Source organism: Prosopis cineraria, unplaced genomic scaffold, assembly GCF_029017545.1.
Source record: "Prosopis cineraria cultivar Desert tree isolate PC_DT_omini unplaced genomic scaffold, ASM2901754v1 PC11, whole genome shotgun sequence".
In the NCBI taxonomy this organism is placed as follows: Eukaryota; Viridiplantae; Streptophyta; class Magnoliopsida; order Fabales; family Fabaceae; genus Prosopis; species Prosopis cineraria.
The window spans coordinates 28,608,087-28,622,972 of NW_026555342.1; the positions used below are offsets into that span (position 1 = coordinate 28,608,087).

The 14,886-nt window shown below is 32.5% G+C and overlaps 1 long non-coding RNA gene across 1 annotated transcript; it reads right to left on the reverse strand.

Annotated features, from left to right (window-relative positions):
• Positions 1 to 180: 180 nt before the first annotated feature.
• On the reverse strand, positions 181 to 14,651 carry LOC129284909 (uncharacterized). The gene is made up of 3 exons (XR_008587029.1): positions 14,380 to 14,651; positions 660 to 1,147; positions 181 to 530 (listed from the first exon to the last, which is right to left on the reverse strand). It is a non-coding gene; the product is annotated as an uncharacterized LOC129284909 (long non-coding RNA).
• Positions 14,652 to 14,886: the final 235 nt, after the last annotated feature.

A 14,886-nucleotide genomic window follows, 5' to 3' on the forward strand; every position in this document is an offset into this window, starting at 1 on the left:
CAGTAATAAATGCTGTGGTAAAATGTAAGATTTAGATTCTTCTACACTAATGAAAGGACTTTTGTTTGTTGAATCTTATATTTCTAAGATATTTAATGGAATCATTAATGAACACTAGAAAAGGATCATCAACGGCCCAGAAAGAGTTTTTGAGAATAGAAATATGATATTGAATGGTGGTTAAAGTGCCCAGAATATTATTAGCTTTAAATAGATAGGGTGCACAACCCTAGACATGTGTATACAAAAATAATATCTATACAAAAGAATAACCTAGAGGCTGTACAAATGATACATAATATCCAGAGTGGTTATAGAATGGGCTCTGCACACTTAATAATATTAGGCTTAATTGACTTGGGCTTGTGTTGCATACATATTGGCTTTGTTTCCACATTCCCCCTCAAGCGAGAGGTGAAAAATTTCAAGAGTCTGAGTTTGTCACGGAATTCCCAAAACTTGGTGTGAAATAATACTTTAGTAAAGACATCAACAACTTGCTCAGATGAAGGAATGTATCAGTAATAACCCTGAAAAATAAAGAAATTAATAATAATATTAAAATTTATAATAATATATTTTTATTGTATTTTATAAATTTTGGAGTAGTTGCAACAATGTGAACGTGTAGCTTTATGGCAATTTTCCTGAATTTTTACCTGTTGCTTCAGAGTTCGAATCTGGGAAGTACCATAGGAGATATTCTATTTTGTTTTGGCATGGCAAAATTTCTAAAATGCCCTTAAAAAACAGAGAACAATCAGGGATTTAAAAACACGCACACGGTTTTCATCCTCTTCTCCATCTTCATTTTTTATTTTTCCAGAATGGGGAGAGAGAGAGAGAGCTCCTATCAAAACTCTATTCTTCAATCGCTATTCTTCGTCCTCGGCCGTCACCAGTGTATAGTCAGGTGATCGTTCGTTTGTTGCTACAGGGGATTCAATCAAGGTTTCAGTCGTTTCTTCTCTTCTGTTCTGGTTCGTGCGTCAGTCCTCCCTTGGTTCTATTTCTTGGTGCCAGAAATCTATCCCTGATTCATGCTGGATGAGCACAGTAACTCGTTGGAGATGAGAGAATTCCAAATCCTTTGTTCTGCAATCTCCGGCCTCCATTTTTTTCCTTCACCTTCGCTTCTTTTATGTTTCTGCACAGTAAATGAGCTCTGTTTCACGTTTGTCATTCGTGGGTCTCGTACTCGCATTTGTTTTTGTGGCTCCAAGCCACGTTTGGTTAGCATCACCCTCGTGGACTGTGTGTCCACGTTTGTTTTCGTGGCATAAGCCGTGTTTGGTTATTTACCCTCATAGACTGTGTGTCCATATTTGTGAATTGTTCTGATAAATCTCCTAAAAATATATGAATTTTAATTAATTGGTGATTTCATACGTAATGGTTTTTAATTTAGTTAATATTGTTATTCTTATTTGTTTATCTAATTATTTTGACTTGTCAAGATTAAATGTTAAAGTTGTTTTGTCATTATAAATTTAAATGTTCTTATTATTGAAGTTATATTGAACTTTTATTTCAAGTTTATAAATTGTTTACATTGAATTACTTTCTCATTTAAATTATGTAACTACTGTATTTTATTCATTTTAACTCTGCAAAATGTTATGGTTGGGACGTTATTCACAAGAAAATAATTTGTTTGGTCTTAGATAGCATAGCTATCGTGGAATCTTCTGCTAACCTTTGACGGGTTTATTGCTGAATTAAGTAGAAGATCAATTATGAGAATATCTTCTTTTATGTAAATTCTAGAATCTATGTTATATGCTTTGAAATTATGATTTAGAGTGCTCCACATTGACTATAGTTAGGATCCTAATTCCCTTTATTTATGTTGTCCATCTATTATTGAGGAGCAAAGCTTCATATTACTAGATATATATGTTGTAATTTTTTTTCTGCAGAGATTTCAGAAGATCCTACTTTTAGGAAAGATGTTGCCAACATTCCTACAAAAAGAAAGAAATTAATAAAAATAAAATAAAATAAAATTTTGAAATATTGATTTTTGTCAAAAGTAAAATTAGATACACATAATTATACTGATAGCGTGTTAGATGTATTAATTTATAAATTTTCTTAATTGAGGCCTTAAGGATATATGTTTATGCATATATCCTACACTAGTCACATTAAATTTTTGGACGTGACAGTATTGTACCACCAATTGCTTCCCAGTACTCGATCTCTCATAAAGTGAATATCCAGTTCAATGTGCTTTGACCGAGCATGAAGAACAGGATTGGAAGCTATAGCAGAAGCGCTAAGGTTGTCACACCACATGACTGGAATTTGCTGAAGAGGAAGACCAATTTCTGTGACTAATTATGCTTCATCTTCATCAGGTATTCATTCATAGATAGCACTCCTTTTCAGGTTTGTTGCATCTCAGCTTTTAACATGAGGATTTGAAACTTAGTTTGGGCCCTTGCTAAGGCTCAAGCAGCTTTCTAGAGACCTTCGGCAATGCAGACATACATCATTTGAGAAGAGACGTTGAGGGTCATGGTGTTTAAGAGCCATCTGAATAAAATTTGATCAGCAATGACCCAATCTTCGAACTCGAGATTAAGCTTGATGGAAGTGCCTTCAATAATGAACTGAGTTAGGTATCGCTTTGTGCCATTACGGAAGCCTTCAAGCTTAAAGCCTTTAATAATGGGAAGCACATGCATTTGCCACAGTGAGTAATTCATCCTGTCCAACTTGACAGCACACACTTGAGGAAGAGAGGTCGGTGCACCAAAAACTTTGCCAAGATTAGTAGCAGCCAAAAATGAGCTTCCAATATTAGCAATCTTGGAGTTACTAGAGCCTCGTGAAGGTGAGTTTTCAATCGTCATTCTCCCCTCAGGCTCTGATACCAAGAAAGAGTTTCTGGGAATAGAAATATGATATTGAATGGTGGCTACAGTGCCTAGAATATTATTAGCTCTAAATAGATAGGGTGCACAACCCTAGACACGTGTATACAAAGACAATATCTATACAAAAAATAACCTAGAGGGCTGTACAAATGATACATGATATCCAGAGTGGTTATAGAATGGGCTCTGCGCACTTAGTAATATTGGGCTTAATTGACTTGGGCTTGTGCTGCACACGTATTGGCTTTATTTCCACAAGCCCCACATTGTTTTATGCAAATGTCAAATATTAGTCACTGAATTCTCATAAACCAACTAAATTAAGCCTGACATACCCTATATATTCATCGCCAGAATCAAGTCTTCCATATGTTTATAGGCCCCACAATAATTACTTGCTCTTTTGCTATATGAAGACCGAGGAAGATGTAGATGCTGTAATTTAATTCCACGGATTACACAAACAACTTATTAGGATGCCTTGGTTCATTTTAATAAGTCATAACAGTTTGATTCTATATTTTTTTCGCAATATAATTTGCTATCTGATAGCAACAATGTAATCTGTACAATGCAAATCTCAATTAATGGGCTTATGCTATTGGAAATTGTGCCCTAGGGCCAATCATTGTACTATACACATTGTTATTTAATGAATTCTCTTTTGTTATCATATCAATTGCATGTTCAATATGATAACTGTATCCTTAGACAAACTATAGTGATTGTCTTAAATGTCCCTAGTCGGTCATCTATCAGGGATCATAGATAAAACAAAACTAGTATGACTTTGATTAATTATAGAGATACAAATCAAAGTCATAAGCACTTGAAAGAGTACAAGGTGCTGGACTGACCCGCTATGAGAAAGCTGCATGGTACAAGTCACAAGCTTATCTCATATATAACTATATCACTAAGCCCTTTGACCTGAGTTCATTATGGATTTCTACATGATGACCACTAAACTTTAACCTAGTCAAAAGTCACCTTTGATCGGGTGATCATAAAGGTTATGATTGAATTTAGTGATATTCATGCAGAGGAATATGAGTGGTCAAGATGGAATTTGTCCCTCACATTAAGTGAGAGATATTACTGGGGCCCTCGATGAGTAAGACTGAGAAAATGTATGGCCATACTACAATAGAAAGGGTTTTTCCATTGCTACAGTCAGTCTACTCAGAGATCAAAAAAGTAACGGTCAGGTAAAGGAGAATGGCAATTCCATGTTTCACACTTGACGAAATATCGCGTGATAAAAGGGATGTGATACAGTTGCATGATAGGTTACATCGAATCATCGATCCCCATGTGAATTGGGTAGTTGCAATGTCTTGCTAGAGGCCACTTGTGACTTGTAGGCTAATAGCGTAATTAGCCTACTGTCAATTTCACATAGGCCTATAAGGTTGAACACAAGAACAGCCCAACTTGAGCTATAATGTTCAAGTTCATTAAATCTGAAATATGTCTAGATTCAATGAATGTAATATAAGGTGAATGAATTTTATATTTATATATATATATATATTTGAATATTTATTTGATAAATATATATATATATATTATATGAAATTTAAAATTTGAAATATAATTATATATATATATTTGAAATATATATGTGTATATATATTCGTGTATATATATATATATAATATAATATGTATATGTGATATATATTATATTATATTATGTTAGTTTTAAATTTAATTTTATATAATAGATTAAATTTAATAACTAACATGATATGAGAGAATATCATGTCAGTTTTATAATTTAAATTTATAAGATAAATTTGAATTAGATATGATATCATGGATTAAATTTATGAGATAAATTTAATTAAATTTTTGTGGGCTTTTAAGTGGAAGATGAAAACCCTAATCCATATACTATATATAGATAGGGACGTCCTTTATGAAAGAGGAGAGAGTTAGAAAAGTTTTGATGGCAAAAATACTTTGAAAGCTACAAAACACCTTATAGAAAGGAAAACTAACATTCAAAGAAGAACGGACGCTAGGAGCGCTAGCATACTACTCAAGTTAGAGAGCTATTCGTGTGAATACTGGTAGAGGGAGCAGATCTATGTTGTCAGCTCTTGAGATCCAAACTCTAGAAGAAAACATACACCCAATTTGAAGAATTAAAAGGTAACATTTCTATCCACCTTGACTTAAACGAGTTTATTCAGTCCATATCAAGATAGGAACTTTAAAATTTTAATCTTTCGCTACGCCTCCCTATCCAACACATGCTGCTATCAAGTTCCCTTGTAATTTAATTTTTTAATAACTAATGAGAAAGAAGAGCATGAACCAAAAAAGAGAAAAAAAATTAAATTTCAATATTTTATGACTAAAATATAGAGAATAGAAATGAGAAGAAAGATGAGGAGGAGGAGCACAGAGGCAATGAAAATGAGGATGATGTCACGAACTAGGCCAAAATATTATTATGGGTCCAAATTTCCTTTTAAAGGCTAAAAAGAATGGAGGCAAAAAATGACTTGTGAGCTGGGTGTTATTTGAATGGGCCATCAATTAGTAAATGGGCCTTGTGTTTTAAGAATATTTAGAGAGGAATTAGGGCATACTATCAAAGAATTATGAAAGCCATCTCCCTCCTGTCTCTGCTTCTCTTATCTCTTTAGTTCTTCCTTTTGTCTGTTCTTCTAATATTCGTTGTTGATGCTTAATTTTTAGTTGTAATTAGCTTGGTCGAATATACCTATGTCTTAAGCTTTGTTGATTTATGAACATTTCCAGTTGAATATCAGTGTTCTTCTATTATTTCCTATAATTTTTGCTTGTAAGCATTAGTGATTGTGACAAAGGTGCTTTCATTAAGAAACCTAATGGCAGAACACACCATATTGGAAGAGATGCTTGCGAATATTAAGAAGTACACCAATCACTAGGATTGAATTGAACATGCCATAGATAAGCTGCACCAGTCTGTTTTAGAGCTTTCTCACAATCACGGGCTCTTGACTCAATGATCCGCCACTAGGTCTTTGGACTATAGAGCAATGGTCACCACCGAGATGTCACAATCAAGTTCTAAGCCAAGTGACACAATCGAACCTCTGAAAGTGGTGCGCTACTCACCGAGACCAACCACATCAGAGATAGAAGTCAACTATCCTTTAGCTATTGTTGAAGGAGGATGACACTAATAACTGCACAACTCTCATCCCCTTGAAATCTGGTACTTACACTATAAAAAATATGACTTTTGGAAGCGACTTTTTAGTCACCACCAAAAGTCCATTTTTGGCGGCGAAAAATTAATGTCGCCACCAAAACTATATTTTTGGTGGCAACAATTAAATATCGCCGCTAAAAGTGAACTTTTGGTGGCAACTTTGATTTGTCACCGCTAAAAGTGGACTTTTAGTGGTGACTTTTGTCGCCACCAAAAATATTGTTATAAAAAATAATTTAAAATTTTAAAATAATTTATATAATTCACTTTGCTAAAAGTATTTTTATAAAAAATAATTTAAAAATTAAAAATAATTAATATAATTCACTTTTGGTGGCAACATCAAAGGTATTTTTATAAAAAATAATTTATATAATCTACTTTTGGCAGAAAAATTTATAAAATTATAATTCAAATTTTGTTAACAAAATTTATGAATTTTTTTAAAAAATTGAAATGAAATAAAATTATTAAAATATATTTATGAAATTAAATTTCTTATTTTATGTATAGAATTAGAAATAAATTATATATAGGATCGTGAAATAAAAAAATAATAGTCAAGATGTGCTGAGTTTAATTACTAAATTATTTCTAATTTTATATTATTCATAATCATTTCTTAGACATATATAGCTCATATTTTTTAAGAATTATGTTATTAAGCTAGTATTTTAATATGATAAATTAAAATCTTGATGGGTTATTACTTTCAATTATAATTACGTTAAGTTATACATAAATTATTACTTACAATCAAATATATAAGTGGCATTGGGATGTTAAAGTTGTATAAACGTCATGAGATACAAATGATATTGTAGACTATTTATTATATTGCGCACTTGATGCTTAGTTTGATATACATATGGTATCTATTTCTTCTACTGACCTTTAATGGCTTTTGAAAAAGGATTCCATGTAATTCCTCCTATTATATTTAGGTTTCCATTGCTATAAAAAAGAAGTTACTAATAACATTTTTATAACTAATTATTACAAAGAATAATATAAATAACTATTCAAATCTACCTTGCTATGAGGTTGAGGATGGTTAGATGTTAACTAGATTGATCACATATGAAATTCTTGTAATTATTATATATTGTAAAAGTTATTAGTATTCATTCTCAAAATTATTCAAAATGACTATTAACAAAATTTATGTGGTTAAAATTAATTTTTTATTAAAATAATTGTTTAAGATATTGAAAAATTATTGATAAAATATATTTTTAATAAAAGAGGGGGAAACATTTAGCTATTTTGAGAGAAGATAAAAATTTAATCATTTAGTTTATCAATTTTTGAGAAAAATATGGAGAAGAAAAAAGTAAAAGATATTTAACATAAAATAATATAATACATATTTATAAATAAATTATATACTTAATAATTTCCATTTAAAAAATAAAAATATAATTTAAAAGTTGATTACAATGTATATAAGAATATTATTTAATATTTAAAAGTTGTTTATTTTAAGTTCATTTTCCCAACAAAAATAACATTTACTGATGAAAAATAATATTTTATTAAAATGATAATTTAAATATTCATATAAATCATTTTGTCATATTAATAATTGAAAATAAAATAAAATATATGTATATATTTTTAATAATATATTATTTGATATATGTGTATGCAGTTACATAACATATATTTAATTTCGCATATAATAACTACAGGTGTATTTCAGTTCAACTGACAAAGAAGGGAGGCTTAAGGCTTGGAGGTGGGAGAGGTTAAGGGTTCAAACCTTGGCTTTGTCATATTTCACAACAAATATGTGACGTGGTGCATGGTGGTGACATAGCGCATAAGGTGACTTGAGAAGGCACACACATGGCAAGTGACGTGGCACGAGATGGTGGCGGAGCACATGAGGTGGCTTAAGGAGGCACACACGTGGCAGGTGACATGGCATGAGATGGCTAGGTGATATGGCATCGTTTGTCGAACACGTGGGCTGTAAGGTGGCACAAGATGACAAGTGTTGTGGCATCATCTGTCACATCTATGGGAAATGACGTGGCATCACTTGATGCATGCATGGTAGAATGATGTGGCATAAAATAAATTATTATTTCTTAAAAAAAAGTTTTGGAGGCGACAAATGTCTCCGCTAGAAGTCTTTTAGCAGCGACATTTGTTGCCGCCAAAAATACTTTTGGTGGCAAAAACCACTAAAAGTCTACTTTTGGTGGCGACAATATTTGTCACTGCAAAAAATTATTGGCGACGGTTGTTATAGCAACGACCTTTTAGCGGCGACTTTTGGACTTTTGGCGGTGACAAGTCTATTTTTTTGTAGTGTTATGTAACCTCAACTAAAGAATCTAATTCATCATCAACGGGTGTAGCTTCTATCGATGATGTGATCTTGCAGTTTAAGGTTTTGGATAGAGGTGTTAATGGTCTCCTAAAGAATGATTCGTTGGGCAAGATGTTCCCTCCACAAACATTAGAAGGTCTAGAACACTGTCTGATTATGAAGGAAACTAACTCAAGCAAGATTCGACACAGGCAGGTAAAGGAATGATAAATGACATAACTCATTACACCACATTTGATCTAGTGGAGATGCTGCAAATCCTACTTTATGGTGACAATTTTGATGCTGGTTTAATGCACCTTCTACCCAAGAGCTTAATTCTTCGAGTGCAATCCACTCCTGCAATTTCAATTGGGTTTTTAAGGCCCAAAATTGTTGTTCCGCAACATTATAGGTATTTACTTGGTTTATTAAATTCTAAAGCTTTAGGTTCCCAAGAAGGTGGTGCCTATACAATTTGCATGCTCCTATTGCTTGGCTTTCTTGACACTAGTGGCTGCTATAAATTACATATCTGTTTGCCTCTACAATTGGTGTTTGATCCCAGACCCTCTATGATTTGTCAGTTTTTCAGTAGTGGCTTGTGGGATTTAATTATCACATCCTAATACTAAGAGTATGAACAGCATGAAATATGATGTGAACTCATATTCCATAAGTCTTGATTTGTCAAAGGTTAAGCTAAAATATTAGTACATAAGTTATATTTATAATAATAAAGTTTGTAAGGTTTTTTAAATGTTTTGTAAAAATTTCAGCAAAGTCTTTCCTGTAAGTTGGACTTCCCAAAAACTTCTACAATAACAAAACTTGTCAGCCAAACTAAGGAGCAGACTAACTCCATACCGGCAAATTACATACCAACAAAATGAAATCAGGACCTAACTATGGCATACGTGGAGCACTAAACTAATTTTTTCTTAATACCAAATAGGATTACATCCAAAGTAACTAACACATGTTTTCACTATTTCAAAAAGCAATATAGCCTCTTAAGGTTTAGCCAGAGGGTAGGGTCAGTTACAATATCTGAGATCAAAGAAATTTTTTAGTGAGTGATGTCCCAATTTATAATTGAAGGAAACAATAGAAAGCAAATCAATAGATCAATTATAAATTTGCTAAAATAATTAATTGAAAATATTAATATAAACACATGCCTTATAAATATCAATATCAATAACTAGGTAAATGCATAAACTATGAACTTATAAATTCAAACAAAAATTATTAGAAGTTCAAATTTCCTTTCCTTCTACTACTTTTTTTTTTATAAATTTCTACGCGTACTTAAACTTCTTAGGATATATATATATATATCATTCAATATAAAATTCATATATAGCAAAAATATGTCACGCCCTGAAAATTGAGGGTGACTGGCATGGGATGTAAACCACGTCGCACATCCCTTAAGCCTTAAATCGAGAGATTTTTTAATTATTAAAATATAATTATATTTATATTAATTTATAACACGCACGACCATTTTCATCTTAATAAAAGTTTCAATATTTTTGTAGAAATTTTGCAAAACCTCCTCTAAAAACAGGATCTCCCAAAAACTCTACAACACAATATTTTACACAAAAGATCATTTTAATCAAGAGCTTAGCTCCATCCAGCCAGCAAAAAAAATATGCAACAAAATAAAAAAACCTAAATATAGACTATGTGGAGCACCTAGATATAAATTTACAAAAATAAAATTTCATAACTCAAATTTTAAATAAACCTTAGGTCCTTCAATTCTGGTCAACAATAAATCCCCTCAATATTAATCCACAGGAGGTTTAACATCGACTACACTATCTGGACCAAAATCATTTCCAGTGAATAACATCCCAATAACAAATAATTAAACATGAATAAAAAAAGCTAAAAATAATTATGTAAGTTAAAAAGACAACGATCTCCATAAAAATTCAAATAAATTCAGAATAAAAGATTCTATATAGCTTGAAATGAAGTCTTGAACCGTTAAGTTATCATATCAAATATTGTTATCACTTAATTTCAAGGACGCAAATAAATGAAATAAGTAATTAAAAACAGATTATTAATTAAAACCAATGGGATATAAAATTATTAAATAATCAAATTCATATTTATAGAGACTTGTCAAAACAATTAACAGACGTGGACATACAATCCACGAGTGTAAATAACTAGACGTGGTCTAAGCCATGAAACAGACGCGAACACATAGCCCAAGAGGGTAAGTAACCAGATATGGTTGAAGCCACGAAACAGACGTGGACACACAGTTCACGAGGGTGAATAACTAGACGTGGTCAAAGCCACGAAACAAACATAGGTATGAGACCCACGAATATCAAACGTGAGAATAGAGCTCACAAAAATCAAACTAGCTAGTTATTGACTATGGCGTACCAAGGGTTAACGGAATTGCCATTGGCAACTAGGTTTTGTATACAATCCCTTCTTAAATTCACTTTCAGACATGCGAAAAAATCGTCACTTTCAAGAATATAATTTCTCTTCCAAATATCAAACTCGCATGAAAACGTATAAAAACATCGATTTATCTGAATATGAAATTCATAACTAATATCTCATAAATTGTTCACCAATTTTCATAGTTAACTTTATCAATTAAAAGATTACTAGAATTTGTAAAAGCATTTTTGTCAATCTGAAAAATATTAAGTCATGACTCCAAGAAGCGAAGCAATTTAATTAACAAAAGTATCTAAAGCAAGAAAAATAGATAAATACCTATAAATTATTAAAAACAATATTTTGATAAAGGAAATTTTCTAATATATAAATTGATTAAGACGTTATCCACTTACCTGAAATGTTCACAAGATTCAAAGTTCATCTCTTATAACTTCAATTGAATTTCTTCTCTTCTAAACACCCTATATAATATATCAAGGTCTTAGTTGACACTGAATAAGTTCAAGAGTTCCCTCCTAACATTATCACCCCCAACTATAATACATTTGAAATTTTTGAACCAAGGCTTTACACATAAAAATTGCTCAATAATCATTTCTAATTACTCCATTAAATTAAGCTTTTGTTAGGACACCAAGTGTGCATTATTTCCAAACCACACAATAAAGCTTTTTAACATTCAACTAGCTACACACATATCTCCACCACGCTTCATTGTTAAATTCCTGTATAATATTCAAGTTAGGTTCAGGAATCATTAACATCCAAGTTAGATATACTTCTTAGATGTGAGTTAGTTAAATCTCAAAATACATGTTCAGACAAAATCCCTTCTAGCAAGTATTTTATCAAACACTTCATAAATATCAAGCCATAGACTAATACCAATTTTTCCCTCATCAATTCCAACTCCCAAAATTTACAATGAAGATATTTAAATCCATCAGACTCCAATATATATATATATATATGTGTGTGTGTGCGCGCCTTAATAGAAAATTAATCTCAACCACAAATAAGTCCCAATTCTTATCTATGCATTTTACATGGTTAAAGGAAAGTAAAAGTCCACAACTTAGCTAAAACACACGCACAGGACAGCAAAAGGAAAGATAACTTAAAGTTCTATAGCTCATATTACCAACCAGAGATGGAGAAGGGAAGGAGAATTCGAAATTCATGCTGAACAGGGGAAAGGAGACTTTCAGTTATTGCAGCAACAGAGGAAGAAAATAAAGGGACCAACAGCAACCTCTTTCAGTACAACAATCTTTCAGCTAGATTCCAGCTGATTCGCGTTGACAGCAGCAAAAAGTGGAAGAAGAAGGTGTAGCTCAGCAACTGTGAAGGAGAAGGAGAAAATCTGAAGCACCAACCAGCACGCCGACGAAGATTAAAAAGAGAGGAAGTCGGACGGGAAGCAGAGTAGGGAGAGCTGAAATTCGAGGCCCACACGCACACGGATGACGTCGCAGCAAGGCAGGGGAAAAACAATCGACGACGCACCTAGGAGAACTCGCGACTCAAACTTTTAGCAGCGGCGGACGAAACTCTAGACTCACCATTACCGGCAACAGCTGAAAACTGGGAAGGAAGTTCAGGGGAGAAGCTTCCCGACCTGTCTCTTATTGGCGGTGAAGAATTAGAGCGTTCGTGTCGGTGAAAAGGAAAGGAAGGAAATGGATTGGACGAGTGCTCTGTTTTCGCGTTAAGTGATATAAATTCCGAACAAAAAAAATAATTGGGAAAACTACAACAAGCGGCACAAGGAAAAATTACAAGAAAAGGAACAATTTTTTTCATAATTTAGAATAAAATAAAACTATATTTTTTCTTAGTAAAATTCAAATTCTGGTCCTTAAAAATTCAAGATAAGTTCTTCTCAATTAATATTCTCCACTTGCTATAGAACTAATTTAAATAAAATATTAATTGGGAGAAAATTTAATTTACATTATCATTAAAAAAAATTTGTATCGTTACAAAATAGCAGTATGCTTTCGGAGATCAAATTTATAGAAAACAAGTTTCAAAAGTCCTTCTTTAGTAGGGCTTAATCAAAATGGTTAACAAGCGTGGATACACAATCCACGAGAGTAAATAACTAACAAGCATGAATATACAGTCCATAAAGGTAAGTCACTGAAAAGTATGGCTTAAAGCCATGAAATAATCAAGCATGGCTAAAAGCCACGAAATAAGAGTGAGTACGATGCTCATGAATATCCATCCCTCTATTCCACGTGCGTTGGCCTACACACGGGACTAGCACCTCCTACAAGCACCCTACTAGTTAGGCGTACCGTGGCTCATCAAGGGCTAACGGAACTACCGTTAGTAACCGGTATTATGAACTTAGTCTCCTTAATCAAAACCAAGCGTACATGGATCTAAACATTCACTTTAAAATTATTCTTTTCAAAATATATGATTCAATTGTCAGCTTCCCTTTTCAACATTTTTTTTCATGTACGAATCACTGTAAAAACAGATTTCAAATCAAATGTAAAATCTAAACAATAAGATTATTTTGAATAAATAATTGATTTATTATGTATTGGATCCAATAGCATAACTTCTTGATAAATAGAATAATTTCAGTAATATTACAATTGAACAAGAATAAGATAAATATAAATAACTATATAAATCATAAAGAAAATAATAGCAAAGACTTTAAACAAATCATTTAAATAAAGATATTTTAAGAAAAATTTTAAGATAATTGGGACGTACTCACCCACCTGAGGGATTTTCAAGAATTTTAAAGCTTGCTTCACTCAACTTTTCACTTTAATTCTAATTATGCTTTTAATTTCCTCCATACAATTATGTTCAACTATAATTTGTTAGAGCTTTCTTATCATCCGTATAAACTTTCAACCCAAAATATAAATTTCTCCTTTCTTGCCAATAAATTCAAATTTAACGATATCAGTTAATTAACCTTATGCTTCTCTTAAGCAATTAATTAAACAAACCTCTTAAGAGCATTTCTATTTGCTCACCACATAACCAATTTTCATACGTCCCAACTTCTTATCCTAATCATTTAATTTCTAAATCAAACTTCCATACAATACTTAAGTACATCAAGAACACAATATCTCAAATTAAATCCCAAACCATCCATTTAAGTTATGCGGGGCAGCAATCAAATTTGGAAACTTCAACTAGAAAGTCTATCACACATATATACATACTCATTCGGCAAACCTCTTCCTTCACTAATTTACACAATAAAGAATTCAATTTCCTTTTTCTTTAGCAAAACCCGGCTGGAACACTTAAATGAAATTTCAGTCACCATCTCCATTAATTACGACAGCCACCACTCAAGAATTATCAACAGAACAAGAGAAAATCAAGTTTACCACACATGCGTGCTACTTCCAGCAGTTAAGGAGAAAGAAGAGACAAAAACCAAGCACACTTCACTCCACGCTGAGCAGAGATCAACGGCAGGCAGATACAGGGGAAAACAGCAGATCTTTAACCAAAAGAGAAAAGAAACAAGAAGCTTACCATACGCATGTGCAACGGCCAGAACTGAGGAGAAAGAGAAGTTGAAGATGACACACATACACATGCCAACTAAATCAGGAAAAGAGCAGAGGAGAACGGCGACACGGCTGGAAAGAGAAGAAAATAGTGACAGAAAACCAACATCTTCACCACTTCCAATAACCCCTCACGACGGCGAGGACAGCACAAGTCGACGGCAACGGAGGAAGCAACAAGGGGGACTAAAGGGAATGGCTAGACGCTGAAGAATGAGAAGGCACAATGTCGGTGAAGATAAGAAAGAAATGAATGACGATGCTCCGTTTTTCCGCACGATAAGAAGAATAAAAATCTGGAATAAGTATAATTGAGAAAACTACAAGAAAGGGCCCAAAGTTTCTGTCAACATAAAAGACAAGGGTAATTTTTTGCAATTTTCCTAAAATTAAAAGAAAATAAAATTAACCTATTGCTTAGGAAAATTTGAACTCTAAACTTTCAGATAAGCTACTACTTTGAGTTAGACAA